Source organism: Ranitomeya variabilis, chromosome 4, assembly GCF_051348905.1.
Source record: "Ranitomeya variabilis isolate aRanVar5 chromosome 4, aRanVar5.hap1, whole genome shotgun sequence".
In the NCBI taxonomy this organism is placed as follows: Eukaryota; Metazoa; Chordata; class Amphibia; order Anura; family Dendrobatidae; genus Ranitomeya; species Ranitomeya variabilis.
The window spans coordinates 443,360,433-443,387,261 of NC_135235.1; the positions used below are offsets into that span (position 1 = coordinate 443,360,433).

General features: G+C 44.6%; 1 protein-coding gene across 2 annotated transcripts in view; it reads right to left on the reverse strand.

The window, feature by feature from the left end:
• Positions 1 to 26,829, reverse strand: part of OTOP2 (otopetrin 2) — a 95,364-nt gene that overhangs the window by 35,448 nt on the left and 33,087 nt on the right. Inside the window, exon 1 of one of the 2 annotated variants that reach the window (XM_077251491.1) lies at positions 8,465 to 8,574. The exons of the other annotated variant lie outside the window; for it this stretch is intronic. The gene's annotated coding sequence lies outside the window, so the exon portion shown is untranslated. Of the gene's footprint in view, positions 1 to 8,464; positions 8,575 to 26,829 lie in introns of those variants that run through there. 2 annotated transcript variants of the gene reach the window in all.

The window sequence follows — 26,829 nt, forward strand, 5'->3', positions numbered from 1 at the left end:
ACTCACAAAAGTGCTACTTACAACCACCGGAGGGAGCCCAAGAGCGGAATTCACAACAGTCCTGCCTGTGTCCTGATGGCCTGAGGTCCACCCTGTGATGACATCCTTCCAGGATCAGTGTCTGATGCTCTCCTGCTGAGCCTGTGCTACACCTGAGGCCTGAGATAGGCCGTCCTAGTAAGCCCGTGCCAGATGATCCTGGACTGCATCAACCCGTGATGACTCCCACCTTCGTCTTACGTCTGTCCAAGGTGTCCTGCCTGTGTCCTGATGTCCTGCCTGTGTCCTGATGTCCTGCCTGTGTCCTGATGTCCTGCCTGCATCCTGATGTCCTGCCTGTGTCCTCAGGTCCACCCTGTGACGATGTCCTTCTGGGATTGGTGTCTGACGTTCTCCTGCTGAACCTGTGCTACGTCTGTGGCCTGGGAGAGAGGCCATCCTAGTATGCCCGTGCCAGATGATCCTGGACTGCATCAACCCATGATGACTCCTGCCATCATCTGACGTCTGAGACGTGTACCCTTCCTAGATTCCTAGATTCCCTGTGGAATCGGGATCCTGACATCATTATGTTTTGTTATGTACTGTGCTTTCATTTAAGTAAACATTGTTTCTTCATACTTTAAGTCTTTTAAGTAAACATTGTTTCTTCATACTTAAAGTCTTAAGTAAGGGTACCGTCACACAGTGGCATTTTTATCGCTACGACGGCACGATTCGTGACGTTCTAGCGATATCGTTACGATCTCGCAGTGTCTGACACGCTACTGCGATCAGGCACCCAGCTGAGAATCGTACGTCGTAGCAGATCGTTTGAAACTTTCTTTCGTCGCTGGATCTCCCGCTGTCATCGCTGGATCGTTGTGTGTGACAGCGATCCAGCGATGCGTTCGCTGGTAACCAGGGTAAACATCGGGTTACTAAGCACAGGGCCGCGCTTAGTAACCCAATGTTTACCGTGGTTACCAGCGTAAAAGTAAAAAAAAAAAACCGTATATACTCACCATCTGATGTCCGTCAGGTCCCTTGCCGTCTGCTTTCCGCTCTGACTGTCTGCCGGCCGGAAAGTGAGAGCAGATCACAGCGGTGACGTCGCCGCTGTGATCTGCTTTCACTTTACGGCGGCACTCAGTCACAGCGGGAAGCAGATGGCAAGGGACCTGAAGGACATCAGATGGTGAGTATGTACGGTTGTTTTTTTTTTACTTTTACGCTGGTAACCAGGGTAAACATCGGGTTACTAAGCGTGGCCCTGCGCTTAGTAACCCGATGTTTACCCTGGTTACCAGCGAACCTCGGCATCGTTGGTCGCTGGTGAGCGGTCTGTGTGACAGCTCCCCAGCGACCACACAACGACTTACCAACGATCACGGCCAGGTCGTATCGCTGGTCGTGATCGTTGGTAAATCGTTATGTGAGACGGTACCCTAAGGCTTTCCTTAGCCAAAACGAGTAGGACTAATTTCTGCGCTGCTGGATGATATATACACTGTCTACAACTTGGTCCCACTGAATTTATCTTTCCTGCTTTGTCTTCAAACAGCACCCTGGGCTGTTCCATGCGGGACAATGAACTGCATGCATCCATCATTCCAATGGTGATCTAACGCTCCCCCCCGACTCCCTTGCTTTCCACGTTTGTACAATTAACTGACTTTTCTCTGTGTGTGTCTTAATTACTTTGGACTATGGTGTTAGTAATGGGGGTGTCCGATAGACGCCACTCCATTACTAACCTATGGTCTTGATGTTAGCTATCATTACAAAGCTTACATCAGCCCCATAAACTATTTCCCCACTTGCCAATGCATCATGATTCATGGCAACTCGGAATAGCTCCATAATTGGTGCATTTAATGGATGCGTCACTTCTGAGGGGGCTGAGGGCAGGTGTTATTATTCTAGGAGGGGCCTTATCAGCGTATTAAGATCAGCCTGCAACTGTCTTTTTAGCTTTTGCTTGCTGTTAAAAATAGGGAGGCACTTACATCATTATTTTTTGGTCTCCCCTTTTTAATAACCAGAAAAGGCTAGACAGACAGCTTTGAGCTGATATTAGTAGGCTGGAAGTTTTTATGGATATTGGCCCCTTCCCAGAAAAATAACACCAGCCCCCAGCTATCTGCTTTCCCTCAGCTGGTTATTAAAAATATGGGGGAACCCTTTTTATTAACCAGTAAAGGCTACGCAGACAGCTGTTCGCTGCTATTAATAGGCTGGGAACCTTTATGGATATTGACCCCTTTCCAGAAAAATAACACCAGCTCACAGATGTATGCTTTACTTACTAATATTTAACTCTGGGTGGATTTCAATGAATGAATGGATATTTACACATGACATTGATAAGAATAGTCTACATTGACTTAAATTTATTTTGGACTCTTGTTTGTCTAGCCTCACACCATTCTATTGATTCTATCCAGCCTGTTGGGTAAACTAATTAACTCAATGTTTACTAACTAATTTAAGGAATTTAAGTCATTTTTCTATCCACATTTGTTTGCAGGGCAATTGTCCTGCACTTAGCCCCATTTTGCTTATTCTTAGAGCCCCTAGCCCTTACTATGACCATTTTACAGCATCAAATTTTGGGTCCCCATTGACTTGTATTGGGTTTGGATTCGGGGTCAAGTAGGGACCCAAACAGAACTTTTAACTGAAGTTCAGCCGAATCTGCCTAATCTGAACTTCCATGGGTTCGCACATCACTATTGATTACCTATCCTCAGGATAGGTCATCATTGTCTGACTGGCTGGGGTCCGACACCCGGCTCCTCTGCCGATCAGCTGATATTGTTGTTGGCGGCTGCTCCTGCTGGACGGAAGTACTCACTTGAGGAGATACTTCACCTTCTGGTAGTGGCCGAGTCTTGATACTACACATCCACCTCCTATTTAAATCAATAGGAGGCAGATGAGTAGTACCCAGCGATGGCTATTATCAGAAGCCGGCCAGCTCCACAAGCGAGGACTCCTGGCCGGACCCCAGTCGATCCTAAGGATAGGTCATCCATGAAAAAGTAGTGGACAACCTCTTTAAACAAATGTGCAAATAAAAAAATGTTTGTGACATGCACACTGTGGGATAGAAAGTCACAGCTAAATCTCTGCTTTGTGGGGAATTTTCTTTCATATTTAAATAAAAAACAATTATTCCCCCTTCACAAAAAGGATTGCACAAAAAATTAAAAACCTCAATACAGGTGATGATGACCAGTAAACACACCATTTCAGACTAGATGTGGATTGTTGCTGCTTTCAAGTGGATTAAGTATGAAGAAAGAAGATGTGTGATTACAATTCAAATGTATCAAATGCCAGCGCCAAAATCACTGATGAATCACACTGTCTGGCATTGCTGTTATTAGCTCTTCTGCTCTCTCTCCCATTATCAATTGAATCTTTGTATTATTCACAGACTACTACACTTATCTTCTTCAGTGATGTAGTCTATAACATATTAGAGTCAGTTGTATTTGTCCAAAGTTTTAGGGCTTTCTGTTGTTATTTCTATTCCTGAGCTGTGAGCTCAGATATCCACTCACTATCCTAAATCATCCATAAATGGCTGCTGTATTCCCTGCTTCAACTTTTATTCACACTATGGTAGTCCATCCAACTTGGTTGCACAATACTATGTGATATGATAACTGCAAGGCAGGGAACTGCAAATTTCATAAAACTCAACTTTAATTTGATTTGCATCAGATCAATTCATTCATCTCTATTTTTTTCCATTTGTACTATCTGCGGCATAGTCATCACAGGATCTGGTCACATCGGTTTACAGAGGTATCTTAGGACAAAAAATGCTTTTGTATAGAAATCTTGTATCTGTTCAATACCTGTGATTAGGAATCAAACTTTTCTCTTTATGGCTGATTTGCTTATGCCTTATGTTTTATTTGTTTTGCCATTGTTTGGATTAGTAAAAAGAGTCTCAAATATACCGTTCATCATCCTCTTCTTTCCCCTTGTTTGCCTTGATGCACATTTCTATTTTTCAACTGCACTATGTTTGTAGCTATGTAGTATGCATTTTATCACTGGTTGCATTGTATGGCATATTATTTTGTAGAACCCAGCAGTTTACATTTAAACTTAGGAAGTTAAAATCCTGAAAGTTCAGTACACCTATTGAAATGATCACTCACTAGACAAGTACAGTCTTGACAGGTCAAACATGTAATGGCTCTGGACAGCTTATGAAACCGGGCAGGGAAGTCTGTAGAGTGCATAATGCTGAGGAGGAAGGAACTTGTGGAGATTACACATGACATTTAATGAGTTTTCAGAAGGACTTGTGATTATCATAGTGAGCCAGTAATAATAAGTTTGTATTCGCAGACTCCTTAAAGCCCTGCATCACAATGCAGTAACATAGAGCGTGAACATGAATTCAAGATTTGTATCTAATGCTAAATATATGCTGTATATGTGACTATGCAAATGAAACGTGGGGGACCTAGTATGGCTTTTCCATTGAGGTTCAGAGGCTTCATGTTATGCCTACTTATGAGTGGTTGCAATATATGTTATTTTTTGTGTACACATTACATACAAAGTAGTCTAAGTTCAGCTCACCGTTCTGCACACCTCCAATGCATGGTAGTAAGGCATTATGGAGTAATGCAAGTAAAAAATAATTCTTGTCTAGCATCTAGGTATCATGTAAAATGTCAAGCTTTCTTCAGAATCCATAGAAAATCTCTGCGAGAGTTGAGTCTTAGTAGTGGACAACCCCTTTAAGAAGACTCCAGTTTGCTCTGAAGACTGTGTGGAGAAGCAGCTTACATTTGGAAAAATTATTTTATGTGAACTTGATATGTGTAATAGAGTAGTGGATCTATATGTATCAAATTTGATAGATGGGGATTTGCTATATATGCAGTATGTGCTATTTGTGGGGGAGGGGACTTGTCTATATCCTGTATGCTATATATGTTTGAGACTTGGCTATATATGCTACGCGTGGGGGATGAGGACTTGTTTACATACTGTTTTCTATATGTGGGATAGGGGGACTTCGCTATATCTGCTATGTGTGGGGGAGTGGGACTTGTTTATATACTCGTACTGTTTGCTATTTGTGGGGGAGTGGGACTTGTTTATATAGTGTATGCTATGTGTGAGGGGGGGGGACTTTGCTATATATGCTATGTGTGGGGGAGTGGGACTTGTTTATATACTCGTACTGTTTGCTATTTGTGGGGGAGTGGGACTTGTTTATATAGTGTATGCTATGTGTGAGGGAGGGGGACTTTGCTATATATGCTATGTGTGGGGGAGTGGGACTTGTTTATATACTCGTACTGTTTGCTATTTGTGGGGAGGGGGACTTGTTTATATACTGTATCCTATGTGTGAGGGAGGGGGACTTTGCTATTTATGCTATGTGTGGGAGAGGGGGACTTGTTTATATACTCATACTGTATGCTATTTGTGGGGGAGGGAGACCTGTCTATATACTGTATTCTATATGTGGGGAGGATTACTTAGCTATATATGTTATGTGTGGGGGAGGTGGACTTGTCTACACACTGTATGCAATGTGTCTGGAAGTATTACTTAGCTATATATGCTATATGTGGAGAGAAGCACTTGGCTATATATACTATATATGGGGGATGGAAATTTGGCTATGTGTGGAGCAGTTGTATCCTCTATAAATTGATTGTATGGGAGTAGCTTTATTGTAAATGTATATTTAGTGTATGCAATGTGTTAATGTCAAAATTAAAATAGTAAACAACCATATTCCTCACCCGTCCGACAAGAAGATAATCCATTTGTTCCATGCCATAATTCATCTCTGCTACATCTGGATGTCTTGATGAATGGTGGCATGATGCATCTGTTCACCCTCACATCTAGGAGACACTGAGCTAAGTTTCAGCTTCAGTGACGACCGGTAACATTACAGAAGTTACCGCTAGTGATGAGCGAGTGTACTCGTTGCTCGGGTTTTCCTGAGCATGCTTGGGTGGTCTCCGAGTATTTGTAACTGCTTGAAGATTTAGTTTTTGTTGCCACAGCTGCATGATTTACGGCTACTAGCCAGCCTGAGTACATGTGGGGGTTGCCTGGTTGCTAGGGAATCCCCACATGTAATCAATCTGTCTAGTAGCCACAAATCATGCAGCTGCGGCAAGGAAAACTAAATCTTCGAGCACATACAAATGCTCGGAGACCACCCGACGTGCTCGGGAAAACCTGAGCAACGAGTACACTCACTCATCACTAGTTACCACCTGTCACTGCCAGCTGTTCCCATGCTCAGTTCACTGTGACTTCAATGAGATCATCACTAGCACCATGAGAAAATTCTCACGGTGCTAACAGTGACATCATGATTGATACCCCAGTTCATTGGCAGTCTCACAGTGAACTGACCGTGGGAATAGCTGGCAGTGACCGGCGGTAACGTCTATGATGTTACCGTTCGTCACTGAAGCTGCGTGGGCTTTCTCTCTTCTGGTTATGAAAATTACACGGGAACCCACCCAATTTTTTTTAATTTTATTCCTATTATTTTACAGGATGTACACAGCGGGTACTGAATACAATTCCCACCATTGTCGCCTGATCGGGCTAATCTCACGGAGACCAGGCAACAATAATAAGAGCTTTCATCAGCACTTGGTGCCTGGGATCAGCGCAAATTGTACCAATTCTTCCCAGGCGCCGGTATGTGTTACACATGGATGCTATTCGCGAGTCATCTGTGTGCACGTGTGCCACATACATTTTGTCCGTGCAGCACAAAAAAGGGACGTCTACGGGAAAAACCTGACATGTGCGTACCACCATTAAATACAATGGGTGATGGGTGTGCATGTGTCTGTGTTTGCTGACCTTTAAAAATGGACCACTTACGGAAACAAAAAACGGACGTGTCAAGACGGCCTAACACAGTGTATTGTATTATGCCTCACATACATGTACATGAGGCTGAAGTATGAATAGGTAGAATGTCTATATAGAGTAGCAGAAGGGTGGGCCCTGTAGAATCAATTACTTGTAAGGGAGAGACCTGTCAATCAGGGCTGGGAATAGCCAGCTGGGGTGTAACTAGACTAGTCTGGTCTCGAGCTATGACCAGATCTTCAAAGCATATGTTCTCTGAAAAGCCAGCACAATTCAACGAATAATATACCTGGCTTGTGTAGACATACTATGATTCATTCTTACTGTGGTTCTGGGTAGCGTTGATTGTCTGACAGGTTCTCTTTAAAGTGTACCTGTCATTTGTTTGGAAATGTATATAAAAAAAAGCATAATTCTGTATAGCACGTGTTACTTATGTTATTGTATCACCTTTTATGCCTCCTGGTTGCTTTTATGTCTCCCCAGCAGCATCCTCTGCCATAAATACTTGCAGTTCCCTCACTAATGTGCTGGCTGAGTTTGCCAGCAGCGGGGGCTCCAACCTTATTTCCCTTAGGGTACCGTCACACAGTACCATTTTAATCGCTACGACGGCACGATCCGTGACGTCGCAGCGATCGTATGATTATCGCTCCAGCATCGTAGACTGCGGTCACACGTTGCAATCACGGCGCTGGAGCGATGCCGAAGTCCCCGGGTAACCAGGGTAAACATCGGGTAACTAAGCGCAGGGCCGCGCTTAGTAACCCGATGTTTACCCTGGTTACCAGCGTAAACGTAAAAAAAACAAACAGTACATACTTACATTCCGGTGTCTGTCCCCGGCGTTCTGCTTCTCTCCACTGTGTAAGCGCCATAGCCGGAAAGCACAGCGGTGACGTCAGACGTCACCGCTGTGCTCGCTTTCTGGCTGGCCGGCGCTCACACTGCAGAGAAGCTGAGACGCCGGAGGACAGACACCGGAATGTGAGTATGTACTGTTTGTTTTTTTTTTACGTTTACGCTGGTAACCACGGTAAACATCGGGTTACTAAGCGCGGCCCTGCGCTTAGTTACCCGATGTTTACCCTGGTTACAAGCGAACACATCGCTGGATCGCTGTCACACACAACGATCCAGCGATGTCAGCGGGTGATCAAGCGACGAAAGAAAGTTCCAAACGATCTGCTACGACGTACGATTCTCAGCAGGATCCCTGATCGCTGCTGCGTGTCAGACACTGCGATATCGTAACGATATCGCTAGAACGTCACGAATCGTACCGTCGTAGCGATCAAAATGTGACTGTGTGACGGTACCCTTAGTTCACACAATGCACTGCTTAAATGGCAAGTGCTACACAAATTCGGACAGTGATAGCAGACAAGGCTGGAATGAAGAGAGAAGGGGAGAATAGATGTGCCACTGTGAAACATTACACAAGAAGGCAAGTGGATGACATGCGAAGATTGATGTACCAAACACAGCAAATGTGTGGAGGAGGAAAGCAGGGGGAATAGCAGACAAAAGAAAATAAGACAAACACAGAGGAAAGGCCAATCCAGTCATGATAAAAGTGCAGCGGTTTTCCTACTGTGTGCTGTGGAGAGACTTTGTGCTGTAGTAGATCCTGTAACACACTGTCTGTAAGAGCCGGAAGCATCCACCACTTGCTGTAATCCGTCCTGCTTGTCTGTATCTATAGACTAATCAGCCCTAAGAACAGGCAGTGGATAGTGAATTGCAAGAAACACAGAAAACTAGTGGCCAACTGGCCATAACTTGGCCATTGTTCACCCTCCCGCCACACCTAAAAAAAATACAACATTGTATTTGATGGAGAAAGTGCATGACGTTTTTGATATTTTTGATAATGTCTGTGTTGTCAATATACAGCAGGTGAAATAAAAATTGAACCCAATACCAATTTTCAAAGTAAATATATTTCTAAAGGTGCTATTCACATGAAATTCTCACCAGATGTTGGTAACAGGCAAATAAATCAAACCGTAGATGTCCATAAATTAAGTAATGTGTAATAATGAGAAATGATACAGGGAAAAAGTACTGAACATGCTTATTGAAATGTATTTACTACTTTATTCAAAAGCTTGAGATGGATGAACTCGAATAGTAAAGTTCGACATCCGAACAGAACACCTACTGTTCGGGCACGGACACCAAACACAGACTTCACCAGGAAGTCTGTGTTACTGTCTGGGTTCAGCCCTCCGAACACCGGGTGTTTGTCGCACTGTCATGTGTGTGACAGAGCGCCAAACACTGCTTCTGATCGGAGGTAGAATAATTGCTGCCAGCCAGACAACCGCAGTTCCCGTGCTGTCAAATGACAGCGTGAATTTGCAGCTATGATCATAGGTAAAAAGTTTACCTCTGGTCACTGGCATTGGCTGATGGGACTACTGCTCTCATCAACCTATGCCTGCTGCCGCTAAAAACAGTGAGTGCAGTCGGTGGTTGGTGGGAGCATTCATTAGCCAGCACATGCACTCTGAATAAATAATTTAATTAAAAAAAAAAACGCATGGGTTCCCCTGTATTTTTGATAACCAGCCAGACAAAACTGATGGGTGGGGGCTACAACCATCAGCTGTCAGCGTTAGCAAGGCTTGTTATCAAGAATATAGGGGTCCAAATAAATTATTTAAAAAATGGCATGGGGTCCCCCCATTTTTGACAACCAGCAAGTTAAAAATGTCACCAGACAATACAAATGTGATATCAACCCCACAAATATGAACCTATCTTGCCACCACTACAGGCAAGTGGGAAGAGGTGGGCAAAGCACCAGAATTGGCGCATCTAATAAATGTGCCTTTTCTAGGCGGCTGTGGGATGCTATTTTTAGGCTGGGGGCAATATCCATGGTCCCTTACTAGCCTGGGAATACCAGCCCTCAGCTGTCTGCTTTAGCTTGGTTGGTTGTCAAAAATGGGGGGCACCCCACGCCGTACTTGAAAATTCTTTATTTACGTAATTAAATTTAAGTTTAAAAAACAGTGTGGGGAACCCTCTATTCTTGATAACCAGCCCTGCTAATGCTGACAGCTGTCAGTTTTGTCTGGCTGATTATCAAAAATAGTGGGGAATCCACGCCATTGTTAAAAATTATTTATTTAGAGCGCAGGCGCCAGCTGATAAATACTTCCATCAGCCGCTCCTGTTCTCGCTGTTATTAGCGGCAGCAGGTGTAGGCTGATGGGAATAGTAGTCCCATCAGCTGACGCCAGTGACCAGAGGTAAACTTTATACCTCTGAGCACAGCTGCAGGCTCACGCTGTCATTTCACAGTGTGGGAACCGCGGCTGTTTGACTAGCGGTAATGATTTTACCATTGTTCAGAAGCAGTGTTTGCCGGTCCGTCATGACAGCGTGGTAAAAGCTGGATGTTCGGGCACCCCATTCAAACGAATGGGGCCTGGGTTTGGGTATGGGTCCGCGTACTGTTCTTGAGCCCAAAGTTTTTTTAACTGTTCGTCCGAACCAGCGGGACTCAAATATCCAGGGGTCCGCCTATCTGTAACAAAAGCCTTTGTTGGTGATGACAGTTTACAAAATGCCTCCTGTATGGAAGAACTAGTTGAATGCATTACTCAGCTGTGATTTTCCGTGGCCTCCATCTATGAACTCTGACCTTTAAATCCTTCCATAAGTTTTCTATTGGATTCAGGTCTGGTGATTGGCTGGGCCATTCTACCAGCTTTATTTTCTGTTTCTGAAACAAATTGTGAGTTTCCTTGGCTGTGTGTTTGGGATTATTGTCTTGCTGAAATGTCCACTCTCATTTCATTTTCATCATCCTGGTAGATGGCAGATTTTTATAAAAAAAAGTCTCAGTACATTTGCCCATTCATCCTTCATTCATTTATGTGAAGTTTACCAGTGCCGTATGCTGAAAAACAGCCATACACTATGATGTTCCCACCTCCAAATTTCACTGTTGGTATGTTTGTTTTGGGGTAATATGCAGTGCCTTTTTGCCTCCAAACATGGTGTGTATTATGGCAATCAAAGAGTTCAATTTTGGTCTCATCTGGCCAGACTATATTCTCCCAGTATTTCACAGGCTTGTCTAAATGTTGTTGAGCAAACTTTAAACTCACTTGAACATGCTTTATGTTCAGCAATGGAGTCTTGCATGGTGAGCGTATATACATTCCATGGAGGTTGAGTGCAGTACTTATTGGTTTCTTTGAAACAATTGTACCTGCTGATTCCAGGTCTTTCTGTAGCTCTCCACAGGTGGTCCTTGGCTCTTGGACAACTCTTATGATAATTCTTTTCATTCCTCGGTCTGAAATTTTTGGGGGAGCACCTGGTTTTTACGGTTTATGGTGAAATTATGTTTTTTTTAATTTCCAGATTATGGCCCCAACAGTGCTAACATGACCCCTAGGACTGAGATAACTGTAGGCCTTGTATACACATCTGTATTGTGATGCTGTACAGATTCCAAAGAGTAAGGAGCTGTTATATGGCACGAGTAGAAGTTTAAAAGTCCTTCCTGTATCTCATACCTTTGATTTTTTTTCAAAATTGAAGCTTGCTCTGCCATAACTTGTCCTATTTCATTCCAATTGGTTTTAACTTGGTAATAGAATCCTACACCTCTACTTGCAACATAATACTTGCTGTTTTGTGTCTCTGATTATATGCTGCATGTGTTGACAACAACAAGAGCTTGCACTAAAACAACAACAAGAGCTTGCACTAAAACAACAACATTTGACCTTGACCTGAAAATGTAAAAAAATATATATATATATGTATATTGCACACATGAAACAACTTTTGCTCTATCGCAATGCACATTTTTCCAAACACAGACAACATGTCGTCCATTAGGCTGGGGTCACACTTGGGGGTGCAATGCGAGAAACTCGCACGCGTCTCTTGCATCAATACCTGGCACTGCCACCGGCACTCAGGACCAGAGCGTGCGGTTGCATGTATTTCTATGCAGCCGCATGCTCCAGTCCCGAGTGCCGGTGGCAGTGCCAGGTATTGAGGCGAGAGACTCGCATTGCACTCGCAAGTGAGACCCCGACTGTAAAACGCAACTCAATACCTGCCTTTGCTCAACTTTGCAACATATGCTAGTGAATACATGCTGAAGCTGGGAGGAAAAGTCTATGGCTTGTCAGGAACCATCTGTTACATCATTACTCCCCTATTTTACAACAGACCAATGAACTGTAGTCATTGTTAGTTAGTCATGCAGCAATTAAGGAGTAGGAAATATATTACTAAATAACAAGATAAATTTAGTATACAGGAAATAAAACTATGAAAGAACTGTAGTGAAGTTGTGACAATGTGGTAGAATACAGCTCTATTCTTGCTTTAAAATTACTGCAACCTCAGATGAAAAGTGTAATCTGCAAAAGTCTTAAGCCCCACAAACACATTAGACTAATGATGGACGCGTTTGCCTATGGTGACGAATTTGGTTGAGACTGTAATGTGTATTGGGGTGGCGGTGAACTGATTGTAGAGGGAGAAAAATATTGGACATGTCCAATTACAGACTGGCAATTAATTTGTTCTCCTGGAGATAATCGACCGGCGCAGATGTCTGTCGGCAGCTTTCTCATAGAGAACAATGGAGCTCTCAGCCGAACGATCGTACTTGTGTATAGGAGAGATGGCTGTCAGCCGAACGATTGGCAGAATAAGCATTCAACTGTCACAACAGCCATTTAATGTGTATCGGGCTTGCGGATAAGCATAAAAGTTACAAAAGTTTGTGTCCTCATAGTAAACTATTAGTTTATCATGAGCAACTTCCTCACTGTTTGATTAATCTGCGTCACCTGGATGTAAATATTGCAGTCAATTAGATGGTATTTTGTTTGGGTGGAAGGAATTATGTAGGTGTGTTGGCGAGACATGCTAATTAAATTTAACTTCATCATTGTAAAATGAAAACATAGGCCCCAATTTATCATTAGTGTATTTTTTTTAAGTCTCTTTTCTTTTTTATTTCATGGTATTTGTTAATGTTTTCTGCTCCAAATTCTTAAAAATAGCCACATGGTTCATGAATTTTGCGCAAAGATAAAAAATACTCATTATTTTTCACTTTATATTGTTTTACGACTTTATTAGTGCAAAAACTAAACTGAATGTTCCACTCAAATGTTGCAAAATTTGCTCAAAATTTACAGATGTACATAAAATCTCTTCAGGGGTTACAGGAGTACATTTGCACTAAAAGTTTCTGACTTTTTCAGAAGTCACAATTGAGGAATCATCTGAAAACATTTAGAAACCCCAAAATGTCACCCACAGTGACAAACATGAAAAACAGGCAAACAAGTATAAATTACCTTTTAAATAGGCGCAAATTAAAAGAATATGTTGCAAATGAAAAACCAAGAAAAAATGTGACATTAAAAGATACAAATGCAATAATGAATCTGACCCATAGAGTTTAATTTGCCTACCATTTTCAAGATGCGTGCAAGCAGTCAGTGAATGGACAAAAAGATATTTTGCTGTTGATTTATATACTTCATAGGGTATATTAAAACTTGCTACTATTGTACTTTTGTGAAGTATTTAGCTTTTATGTATAAACAGTTATATAGCTTTTCATCCTAAAATGATTGTGTATGTTGAACTGTCTTATTAGGGAACTCAGAGTTAGACTTTACAAAAAACAAAAAACATATCAAAACACTAACAGGCAGGTAATTCCCCACAACACAGAGGTCACACACCGCTCCTGTCGGGGATTTTGAAGCTGCGGTTGACGTCACATCTACAGAGCAGAAGCTTCCTTTCCTGTGTTGCTCTGTAGAGAGGGCGGGACTTTCTAGGTCATTCTGATTGCCAGCCGAATCCCTGCTGCCTAACTGGTGGAGCCAACTGTTGGTCAGAATGACCTCATAAGTCCGCCCCCATCACATCAGCAGATGCAGCTGAATACCTGGCGGATAGATTTGTAACCGCTCTGTGCCGGGGGCAAATGACACAACAGGTAGGTAAGTTACAATTTCCTGTCTGTTAGTGCTTAGGTACATTTTTTGTTTTTTTGTAAAGTTCCGGATATCCCCTTTAATAAGAGGGAGTTTAACATGATCAAGGAGTGTCATTATTTCTCCAGAATATAGACGTAAAGCTACATTCACAGATCCATGTGAAATGTAAGAGTGCTGCCCCATTATATATATTGGATGGCACACAAGCAAATAGAGTTTCATGGATCTATTCACACATTCTTGAAAATCATAAATCCGAGTCTGAAATTCCTGACATTCATAGCAAGTCCTATTCTGATCCAATTTTGAGGATCAGAATAGAACATACCCAATGGGTCTGTGCATTGTCTGAGAACAAACTGGACAGCACACCAACACTGCACAAGGATGAGTAAATGTAGCCCAATTAATACACAAAGCCCATTAATTTAAATGACCGCTACGTGAGGTTTCATTTCACCTATGATGGCACTGCAGGGCAGGGCTGTATTTAGAGTTTATGCTGCCCTAGGCACCTTTAGTGCTGCCTCCCCCATTGGTGAGTATGGCTAATGCAGACACTGTCGGCATCCTGCCCCCATGCTTCCCATCCTGCCCCCGTGTCTCCCATCATGCCCCCGTACCTCACATCCTGTCTCCATGCCTCCCACCCTGACCCCATGCCTCCCATCCTGGTTCCATGCCTCCCATCCTAATCCCATGCCTCCCATCCTGCCCCTGTGCCTCACATCCTGCCCTCGTGTCTCCCATCCTGCCCCTGTGTCTCCCATCCTGCCCCTGTGTCTCCCATCCTGCCCCCAAGCCTCACATCCTGCCTCCGTGTCTCCCATCATGCCCTGTGCCTCACATCCTACCTCCGTGCCTCATATCCTGCCCCCGTGCCTCACGTCCTGACCCCGTGCCTCCCATCCTGACCTTGTGCCTCCCATCATGCCCCATACCTCACATTCTGCCCCATGTCTCCATTCTCCATTGAGCCATGCAGCAGCAGCGCGGGAGGGCAGGAAATGTTTACTTACTGCTCTGCAACTGCAAGTCTCAGCAATGTGTGTCCCAGGGAGACGGGGCGCCGCCGCTGTGCCTCAGCCCCGGTAACAGTCACCTTCCGGGCACCGGGCACAACACAGCAGGGATTACAGGGAGAGTCGGTACCATGTTATCTGAATGCAAGGGACTCACCACCATGTGAGGCAAAGTGCTCAACTTGCCTCATTATAGGTGCTCCCCTGGTCCTCACTCCTGCTCAGCAGTGCCTGTGCCTCGCCCTCCACAGCAGTGACAGTGCATGATCAGAGACCCCTACAGCAGCCGGAAGACTGAGAAGGGCGGGCGGGCGGGCCGCCCCAGACTAAAAAAAAACAAAAAAAACCTTGCTCAGGTGCCACCCCCCACATCCTGCCACCCTAGGCATGTGCCCTCAAGTGCCTAGTGGCAAATATGGCCCTGCTGCAGGGAGAATAAACTATTGCTGTCATGTCCCTTTATACATTACAGCAGATCATATATGGGGACAAATTATGATCAGCCGATTGTGAAGCAACAAGACCAACAAAACCTGGAATGGAAATTTACAATTTTGAAAACGCAAATGAAAATCGCATCAGTAATCCTTTTCTGAATTATGTAAGCGGAATAATAAAAACAACACATCAAGGATTGCAAATACATGTAAAACCTGCTATATATTAGTCTTGATGATTCAAGAGGTAGTTTTATGGTGTGGCCCTATTAATATATACTGAATGTATTTATATCCCAGCTTTCGCAATGGGCGTGTTGGCACGAGATAACTTATTGCAGTAAACACTTTTCACTACATAATTACGTCTAATATTATAGCTTGAGCACAACATCTACACAACTTATGAAGCACCTGGACAATTAGGTTGGTATTTAGTATTTTAGCCATATCAATAACATTTTCCTCATATCATTCTTTTATTGCTCACGGGAGAGATCTCTCCACCCTGTGAAGTGACTTCCTGCATCTAGTGAGAGGATCTAGTGTGACCTTCCACTCCCAATTTAATGTTCCCATGAGTCTGTGTATGTTTTACATCGAGGACCTTATAGGTATGAATCCAGATTTAGCCAAATATGAATCTTTAACCATGTTCTCTTTAATATTTTTGCTAATTTTTTTTCTCATTGATTTCCATCTTTTGCAACTTTAATTTCCACAATTTTTTATATATTGCTTATGTAATTACCGTTAGTGATGGGATGATGCAAAGAGGGTTCCTCACACCATCACAGAAGAAGATTATTTGAGAATATGAATTAGTGATGGAACAAAAAAAACAGCCAATCACATCCCATTCCCAGTATGACGTAGTTAAGGAATTAATAAATTAATTTATGGAGAAAGGCGGAGTGGTCAGTGGTAGTGCAAATGATGAAGACATCTTGGAGTCAGAGATAACTATAAAGCCCCGCTACGGCCATCTGCCTGTCAGGACAGATACAGAGTGTGACTGCATATAAGGAGAGCTACTAGAGACATTGTGGCCTGACTGTCCTCTCATCTACGATTGTCTGCCATGTACTCAGATATAGGAAACCTCCTTTGAGACCAAGTTTAGTTTTCCTACTACAGCTTAGGGAGAACTACGTCATTACTAGTTTGACTGACTGATAATTCACAAAGGGGACCTCTGTGAGCAGCACCAAGGAGAAGTGCTCTGTCAGTGACTCCAAGAAGAAACACTCTGTTAGCAACACCAAGGAGAAGCGCTCTGTGAGCTTCATCAAGGAGGAGCGTTCTGTGAGCTTCAAGTTGGAGCACTCTGTGAGTGATACCAATGAGGAGCTCTCTGTGAGCTTTGCCAAGGAGGAGTGCTCTCTGAGTGACACCCAGGAGGAACACATAGTTTTTTAGACAGCTAGTGCCCTCATTAATCTCAGACTCTGTGTGGACCAGCCCATATGTTGTACAAATACACCCCATCTAAGCTGGCTAATGGTACCAGAGCTGTTGTTTAGCTGATCTTAGCCCTCAGAGTAAGGAACTAGTTAAGTAGATATGTTTTTACTAGTGTGTGCCCCATGCACATGGTATGAAAGTTTGGTATGACAATTTTTTATTTTTTGTGTTAAACCGCACAGTAATAATCCTATGCTGTGAATACTAGTTGTTATATGACTGTTATTTCAAAAATGAATCTGCTTTTCAGTAATTTTTTTTTTTCATTTTACTCATTACACTCATTTACTCATTGTGTTGTACAGCTGGCCGACAAGTTATGCCTAATTATTGATATGGTAATAAAACCATTATAAATGTTGCTATACCAAATAAAAGCCATTCCCTTTCTCTATACCTACCTCCAGCTTTATTGTGTCATCATTACCACTTATTGAGTGTTGGTCAGTGGTTATGTAGCGCCCCCACTGCCGCAGGGCCGAGGGGTACCCGGTACCGGGCCTCTGAGTCTCTGCTTCTGGGGTTGTCACGGCGGCTAGGCCCCGGTCCGTGACCCTGCCGTGGGGCGCACAGTGAATGATCGGTGTGGATGTCGGTGCAGTTGTGGGGTGCAGGTCGCGGTAAATAACGAGGACACCAGGTTGCAGTCTCTTTACCTCTTTACTGGAGATCTCTGAGTCCTCAGTCCAGAATACGGTTCACCAGGCTGCGCAAGTCCGGCCGGTCCAATGGCACTTCCAGAGTTCTCTTCACAGGTGGAAATCGGTGCCTTCCTTCTTAGCGCTATGTGTTGTAGTCCTCCCCTGCTGTGCTTACGGAAAGTACCCCACAACTGTTGTGTCTGTTTCTTAAGTTCCCTCACAACTCGATTAAATGATGTTCTTCTAATCGTCCGTCCCTCCCTGATGTTACGGTTAGAACGGCACCCGTTTGTCGGGTAGGCCTGGAGTTCTTCCGGGACCCTAGAGACGCCCCTCTCCCGCAATTGCCTCCCAAGACTTCATAGGTGATATGTGTTAGACAGCCCGCCTTAAACTGACTGTCCTGCCGCTGTTTGGAGTATTGCTTGAAGCTGAATGTTATTCTACTCCCTCGGCGTTCCGGCCACCGGTAGTGCGCCTCAGTAGGGTGTTGCTTCGGTCTTACAGCACGACCCCTACTGGAATTCTCCTATTGCTTGATCTCGTTTCTCACTCAGCACAATCTATCTCGCTTCTAGTCCTTTCTTAGGGCACCGCCGCTATTCTGAGCAGGCACGGTCCCGTTACGTTCTTTCCAATGCCAAGCCTCTGCCAGGATCCCACCCCTGGCAGAGACCCTACTGTCTCTTCCTCCACAACACCCTCTGCCACAAGGTGTTGCTTCGTTCAATCCAGTCAGCTTTCTGATCTAACTTCCTGCCTGACCCCCGGTTTACCCACTATGGTGGGGAGTGGCCTAATGAATAGCACCCTTAGCTCCCCCCGGAGGCCCTGCTGTGAAATGTATTGGTGTCTGTGATACCTGATCAGATGAACTCCTTCAGTGCCATCGAACGCACCATGGCTCCCCATAGTGGCGGAGCCACAGTACTGCAACGACCAGGACTCTGGGGCGCTGCACTCCCCCCTGGTTAAACACAGTACTCCGGGACTGGGAAGAAAACAACAATACAAGTTAGCAAAAAGACATACAATTTTGTTGAGTGCAAAACAATAAGTATACTTGAACAGGCTTCCCTTTATGGGAGGTGAGGACACTTTAACGTTACAAACATAATTAAATATCATAGCAACATGCTATAATTAGCTTTTCTTACCCAACCGGGTATTCTACTAAGTGCAAACATTATTGACCAATAATTTAACTTTGCCTTTAAGGATATACACTCTTAATCCGCTAAAGACCTTCCTATAATCACATTATAAGGTATTTTAACTTTTACATTCTCCTACTTTGAATCTGCAGGACCGCCTGTCCCTATGGCACCAGACCTACTGCCTCTCCTTTCTTTTACAGGACCGCCCCGTTCAGCCAGGGCCTACTGCCTTTCTCTACTATACATGGTATAGACATAACATTCCTTTCAATTAGAGAACATGGAGCCGGCTCTACTTGGCTCCTATTAGGACTCACTCACTAACCCCTACGGGTCCACTTTCTGTCCTTAGTAACACATTTCTAACTTTCTATGGGGACTCAGGGTTTACCTTCTATCCTCACCTTCATTATTACTTTCTTACTTTTACTTAAGCAGAACTCTAAATCTACCCCTACGGGCTTTCTGCATCTTTCTTTTTCAAAGAACATTATCTAGGTTTCACATTTTAAACAAATTGAACACACATAACTTTCCCGTATGCAAAGCAGTTACATTTCTTCCAGAGCATCATCATCAGCATTTCTTCACATTTAACTAGTTAAAACACATACAACTTTTCTCATTCCAACATTACCATGGCATTACTGTTCTTAAAACAGTATCTCTCGTAAGTACGCTGTTGGACATCCCCTTTAAAAGAGGATCAAGTCTTTCTGAGGTAGCTCGTCTTCTCAGCCTACCAGTCTTTGTTCAGCAAAGGTTCCAGAACGGTATCTTCGCAAAGAGTCTTTAAATGAAACCAGTAGGAAGCGCCTTTAATAAGGTGCAAACTATTTACAAGAAAGTTTGTATCACGCACAGTCCATGATTACAGCAGTTCTTTCAACTTTTGTGCAGACTTGGAAAAGATAAACAATAAGGATCCCGGGTCAACTAAGGGATCCATAAAAAGTTAACCCTGGACGGGTTTAGCAGCAAACAGTAAACAAACAGTTAAAAGGAGAACTATTTACATTTTCATTTTTCCGAGGTTTATTCTTATTCAGGTGGCCTTGGCTCCTGGGCCCCGTCCACGGTGGCACGGATTCCAGCGGCAAGCCCCGCAGGGGCCACCAGGTCACTCGGTGTCTGGATTTGAAGATTAACCCGGCGGGCAAGCTCGGGAGCTACCACAAAGCGCACAGTGGAGACAGTAACAAGATCCGGCAACTCTGGACCAACCGTAGTTGGGGCCACAGGTGAGACTCTCTCAGACTCACATCGCTGTACCTTCCGGGCACGCCATCCTTGCGCATTCTGGTGACGGGTGTACGTCACCTGATCTCCCTCCCGTAGTGACTCGCCTTCCCGATCACAGCAGGGAGTTTCCACGTCGTAGCCAGCAACGAAGATGCCAGTAGGTAGACCCGACTCCCAAATGGAGCCCCATCCTTTCTTGGGGTGGAAGGCCGACACAATTCCTCGTCTTACCACATCCATTCCACCATATATCAACTTCTTGCTTTGCAGTTCCCGTTTTTCAACTTCGTTGCGCTGCCCCCAGTGCTGGAGCACGCATTGCTTGTACTGGTCCCAGGTAAGTATCGCAATAGTGAGACCGTCCACTGGAACCCCATCCTGCTCGACCCAGGGGGTATCCCACCGAAACATCACTCCACTTGGGTCCATTTCTATGGGCTCTCCCCACTTAGTTGGTAATGGCGGTAACAACTCCCCCATCGCGCTGGGGGTGAGGACCGCCCGCTCAATTGTGAACGAGGAGTTACTGTTGCGGGGAGGGTCGGTCACGGGAGCGGGATCGGGCATGGAGGCAGGGGTGTCTTTCATACCTGCGCCCGATGTGGTTTCACCGATGTCGATCCGTTCCGCTGACAAGGACACTGGAGGCGGCTGCAGCCTGGACCACGGTTCCTCCTCGGCAGCCTCCGGATGCGGCTTCGCTCTCCATGGCTCCTCCTCCGCTGGTTCCGAGGTCGGGTTTGGTAGGTTCAGCTCCTTCACCGGCGGTGGACGCGAGTCCGCCTCTGATGGGTAAGGGCAGGCCGGGATCACCTCGCTGTTGCTCGGGCACTTGCTGCTCATCGTCGCTATCGGGCATTCGGCGGCAACGCATGCAACTGGCTCCGCCATTTCTCCGAAGTCGGGCTCCTTCTTCACCTCGTTCCCGCCGTCGCAAGTCAGGGGGCGGTTCTCTGCTTTGGGGCAGGTCATCTCTTTGCAGCCAGAAGCGCAGGGGGCGGTATCCATTTCTCGCGCCATTCTGGTAGTCTCCTCCCATAGCACGCCCTCCTTCTTCTCCGAAGTAGCAATGGCGGCGGCTTTTGGCGGGAACTTCTCTTGGTCAATGGTAGCACACAGTCTTTGCAATAAAGTACAGTTCAAGCACAACAAATCACAGTCTCTAGGCACACATGACCTGATTCTTCAGGCTTAAGTAGATCCTGTTCGTGACGCCAAGTTTGTAGCGCCCCCACTGCCGCAGGGCCGAGGGGTACCCGGTACCGGGCCTCTGAGTCTCTGCTTCTGGGGTTGTCACGGCGGCTAGGCCCCGGTCCGTGACCCTGCCGTGGGGCGCACAGTGAATGATCGGTGTGGATGTCGGTGCAGTTGTGGGGTGCAGGTCGCGGTAAATAACGAGGACACCAGGTTGCAGTCTCTTTACCTCTTTACTGGAGATCTCTGAGTCCTCAGTCCAGAATACGGTTCACCAGGCTGCGCAAGTCCGGCCTGTCCAATGGCACTTCCAGAGTTCTCTTCACAGGTGGAAATCGGTGCCTTCCTTCTTAGCGCTATGTGTTGTAGTCCTCCCCTGCTGTGCTTACGGAAAGTACCCCACAACTGTTGTGTCTGTTTCTTAAGTTCCCTCACAACTCGATTAAATGATGTTCTTCTAATCGTCCGTCCCTCCCTGATGTTACGGTTAGAACGGCACCCGTTTGTCGGGTAGGCCTGGAGTTCTTCCGGGACCCTAGAGACGCCCCTCTCCCGCAATTGCCTCCCAAGACTTCATAGGTGATATGTGTTAGACAGCCTGCCTTAAACTGACTGTCCTGCCGCTGTTTGGAGTATTGCTTGAAGCTGAATGTTATTCTACTCCCTCGGCGTTCCGGCCACCGGTAGTGCGCCTCAGTAGGGTGTTGCTTCGGTCTTACAGCACGACCCCTACTGGAATTCTCCTATTGCTTGATCTCGTTTCTCACTCAGCACAATCTATCTCGCTTCTAGTCCTTTCTTAGGGCACCGCCGCTATTCTGAGCAGGCACGGTCCCGTTACGTTCTTTCCAATGCCAAGCCTCTGCCAGGATCCCACCCCTGGCAGAGACCCTACTGTCTCTTCCTCCACAACACCCTCTGCCACAAGGTGTTGCTTCGTTCAATCCAGTCAGCTTTCTGATCTAACTTCCTGCCTGACCCCCGGTTTACCCACTATGGTGGGGAGTGGCCTAATGAATAGCACCCTTAGCTCCCCCCGGAGGCCCTGCTGTGAAATGTATTGGTGTCTGTGATACCTGATCAGATGAACTCCTTCAGTGCCATCGAACGCACCATGGCTCCCCATAGTGGCGGAGCCACAGTACTGCAACGACCAGGACTCTGGGGCGCTGCAGTTACCTGAGTGTTCCTGGTAGAAGAAACACCACTATCCACCCTACTAGCAAGACTCATGTGGAGGCACTGTGCAGATGAATAGTGAAATTATCTAAACAACCGCAGACACTGAGGTACACAGGGGTTACACTTAAGATAGACTGCTTGTAGGGGTTTGGTTCAAGAGTCGCAGCAGTCAGCAGGAAGATTCCCTTAGGCTGGGTTCACATTGTGTTAACAGCAGCCCATTCAACACATACGTTAATGGGCTGCTGTTAACGCAAGTGCCAGTATGGCTGCCCGCTAGCGCAGATAGAGCATCTGCTAGCTCTATCTGCGCTAGCGGTGACGGACCCGGAAACGCTGCAGCCCGCGTCTCATGGTCCGTCACTCAATGACGGAACATCGCTAGCGCATGCCCATTGTGGGCGTGCGCTAGCGATGCATCCGACATTGCATTCGATGGCGGCGTTAACAGACTACATTACACCGTGTTATGCCGCGGTGTAACGTAGTCCGTTTAACGGACGCAGAACACAATGTGAACCTAGCCATAGCTGCATAGCTGCAATGTCCACATGTACAGGCATGATAGGGGAAGGAGAAAGTCCATAAAGGAGATGGTGTTTGGCACCACAGGTATGAGTGTGTGTGGACAGACCTCATCAAGTGACAGAGAAACTTATTCTAGAGGTGTGTGAAAAGCAGGCCTGTACTCCAGAAGCCAAGGAGCAAACCGGTGGCCTGCCTAGGATAAATATGGAGAAACGCACATTGATGTCCTTAGAAGCTGTACTTCCAAAAATGCTTTTCAAGTCATAACTGTCAAAGAGTTCATGTCAGCAGAAGTTTACTTCCACCATGAATCTAAATTGAGAAGAAAGATGTTGTACCAGGGCCGGACTGGCCATCTGGCAATTCTGGCAAATGCCAGAAGGGCCTGTCTGGTCATGGGCTGCATTGTCTGCTATGTTAACAGAATCAGTGTTCTCAACACACTCATACTATTAAGAGTTGTGACGAAGCACAAAGTCACTGACTAAGTCATTTACCCCAGCAGGCCACAGAAATCATTAGAAATATTGGTCTTGTAGAAAATCTTCCTTTCCTCCATCCAGGGTAATATTAGTAATATTTCCCATCTTGTTCATGGGGACGGGGACAACATGGGCCTGTGTGATTTCAAATGCCAGGACTGAATTTCAGCCCAAGTCTGTACCTGTGTTGTACCATAAACAATACAAAACTAAGTGATGGAAAGCAATTACAAAACAAAAAAATCATCTTTTTTGTATTTTTAATTGCTTTTCAAATGACTTTTTACCTTTTGGGTTTCGTTAAACCAGATCTGTCACCAGAGTTCACAATGCAAATTGCATACATTAATTACTAAAATGATATCGTAGACCTAAGAGGATGCTGTATCCCCCCTTCTTGGCTTTTTACCTATTTTGTTACATTACAACCTGTGTTCAAATATTTTTGTAATCTGATTTGTGTGTGATGCATCAGCACCAAGTAGTCTAAGTTGGTGAAGTGAAGAGATAAAAATATATGCATAAATTAAATGTATGGGATTGAATAACTAAAAACTGGCATGTGCATATGTATTCACCCCTTTTGCTATGAAGCCCCTAAAAAATATCTGGTGCAAGCAATTACCTTGATAAGTCACATGCTTAGTGATAGGAAGTCCACCTGTGTACAATCTAAGTGTCACATGGTCTGTCAGTATATACACCTTTTCCGAAAGGCCACAAAGGCTGCAACACCATTAACCCCTTAACAACCTATGATGGATATATCCATCATAGGTCACCTCCCCCTCTTTGGTGTAGACTCCGGTGCTGAACCCACACCTTTTCCAACACATGAAGTCCAATCCATATGCAGCAGTTATCTTGTTAATTGCCGCTATCAAATTCCAACATTGGCATTTAACATGGAAGCACCTTTTAGTTCCACCAATCGGTGCTCGTGTCACATGACTGAGGGTCGCCGATGGGTAAGCTTGACAACCTGGGGTCTGCAGGAGACCCCTGTGGCTGTCATTACTGAACTGCTATGAGTGCCTCCCTGTGGCTGGTGCTCATAGAAGATGAGCATTTTTGTTACACAGAGCAGGGCTGAAGCCCTAAGGAGACTATTGAAGCAAGTAAAAAGTAGAAAAAAATTGACTTTGTTATTAGTGATGAGCTAGTGTACTCTGCTCGGGTGATCTCTGAGTATTTGTAAGTGCTCGGAGATTTAGTTTTCGTTGCCTCAGCTGCATGATTTACAGCTGATAGACAGCTTGAATACATGTGGGGATTCCCTTGCAACCAGGCAACCCCCACATGTACTCAGGCTGGCTAGTAGCCGTAAATCATGCAGCTGTGGCAACAAAAACTAAGTCTTCAAATTACAAATACTCGGAGACCACCCGAGCATGCTTGGGAAAACACGAGCAATGAGTACACTCGCTCATCACTATTTGTTATCCTTAAGCCACTTTGTTACCATTTTGGCAGTTTGCTTTGGGTCATTGACCATTTGGAAGACCCATTTCCGCCCAAGGTTTAACTTCCTGGCAGATGTGTTGCTTCAGTAATGCCACATAATCATCATTTCTCAGGATGCTATCTATTTTGTGAAGTGCACCAGTCCCTCCTGCAGCAAAACAAACCCACAACATGATGCTGCCACCTCTGTGTTTCACAGTAGGTATGGTGTTCTTAGGCTTCCAAGCTTCTCCCTTTTTGCTCCAAATGTAACGATTGCCTAAAAAGTTCATTTTTCATTTCATCAGATCACAGGACATGTCTCCAAAAATTAAGATCTTTGTTCCAATGTAGATTTACAAACATTAATCTGAATTTTTTATGCTTCTCTTGGAGTAACGGCTTCTTCCTGGTGGAGTGGCCTTTCTGCCCATGCTGATACAGTATTCCTTTCACTGTTGATAATGACACCATCTTACCAGCTTTTGCTTTTGTCCTTGGGTTGATATGCACATGTCAGACCAAAGCACGTTCATCTCTGAGACACAGAACCTTTCTCCTTCCTGAGCGGTATGACGGATGGACATTTCCATCTTAATTTTCATCTTTGTACTTGCATATAATTGTTTGTACAGATGAATGAGGCACCTTCAGGTAGCCAGACTTGTGCAAGTCCACAATTCTCTTCCTGATATCTTGGCTGATTTCTTGAGACTTTCCCATGATGCTACGCAAAGAAGCAGTGTGTTTCAGGTGTGCATTCAAATACATTCATAGGTATGTCTCTAATTAATTCAGATGTTGCCAAAAAAGCAGAAGCATCCAACCACATGACATCATCATATGGGCAGTCCAGAATTGTTTAAAGAACAAATACGACATGAGCACTACTGGAAGGGTGCACAGGTAGGTTCCCACACCATGTGACATAAATATAAAGAGAACCCGGCACTTAACTTAAGTATATGTAGCTCAACATTTATTTGTAGTACCAGTAAACGTTTCGGTCATAAGAGACCTTCTTCAGTTACTACAATTATAGAAATAAAATAAACATAATATAGCAATAACATAAATGTCCAATCAGATCGTCTTATGACATACAAGGCAAAAAAAAACAACAGAAAAAAACAGAACAGAAGTATATACATTGATAGGATTTGGTCATAATGGGATGATTAGGTATCTCATAAATGCAGGTGGAGCCACAGAATATTCCAGTATAAAGAGGTAAAGGGCATTATAATAAGAAGAGGAATAGCATACCGTACTGACTAACTTGTAGAGAAAAAATAGGTGGTTGATCAGATTGAATCCTGATCACTTACTCTGTGAATATAATAAGCATAGCGGGTGTCACTTGATGGTGATTGGCAAGCCTAAGGTGTGCACATGCCTGGGATTAAGTTATCTTAATAATAATGATAGGTCTTCCATCCAGTCAGATGGAGAAGGGGTATATGCTGTAAAACCGAGACATTGAATGACTTCCTTCATACTGATGCATAATCAATATTATGGCAATATATAGATGGCAGGTGATGTCCAAACATTGCTTATAGCCTACAACACAGTCCAAAGAGACAGTCACACTTCCAAAACAACCATACACACAAAGTATGGGGCACTTAGCTGAACAGTCTAAGTATTTGTTTATCCAAGTTGTTTAGTCCAAAACCTGGCATAACACCAACAGATCGACATCACTATTATATGTAAGATAGTCATCCGTCTTCACCAGCACCGATTCGTATTTCACAAACAGAATAATTGAAAACCACTGCCTCCAGTAGAAAACTAATGTGAGCTCATCTGTGCAAAGCTCAATAATTTTATTCTATCAGAAAAAAGGTTCTCTGTAACATGACACATCTAAATATTCATAGAATGACACCATGCCCCAGAAGAAACAAGACGTGCGAAACTTGTGTTGACTCGCTGCAACAGTCACTTGATGTCCCTCACTTGAAGAAAGATTTTTTTTCAGAAGGTGATCACAATATGGGTTACAGTGGTGCCACTCCACAGTGTGAGTATAGCATATATTGTTATTTTATTATAATACTGGTAGTCCATTAGGCTTTATCGTAATGCTAGTGAAGAAGCTGTCAGACTTGCTGGCCTAGTCGTGGATCAGTAATTGTGGAAAAGACAGCAGTGGAG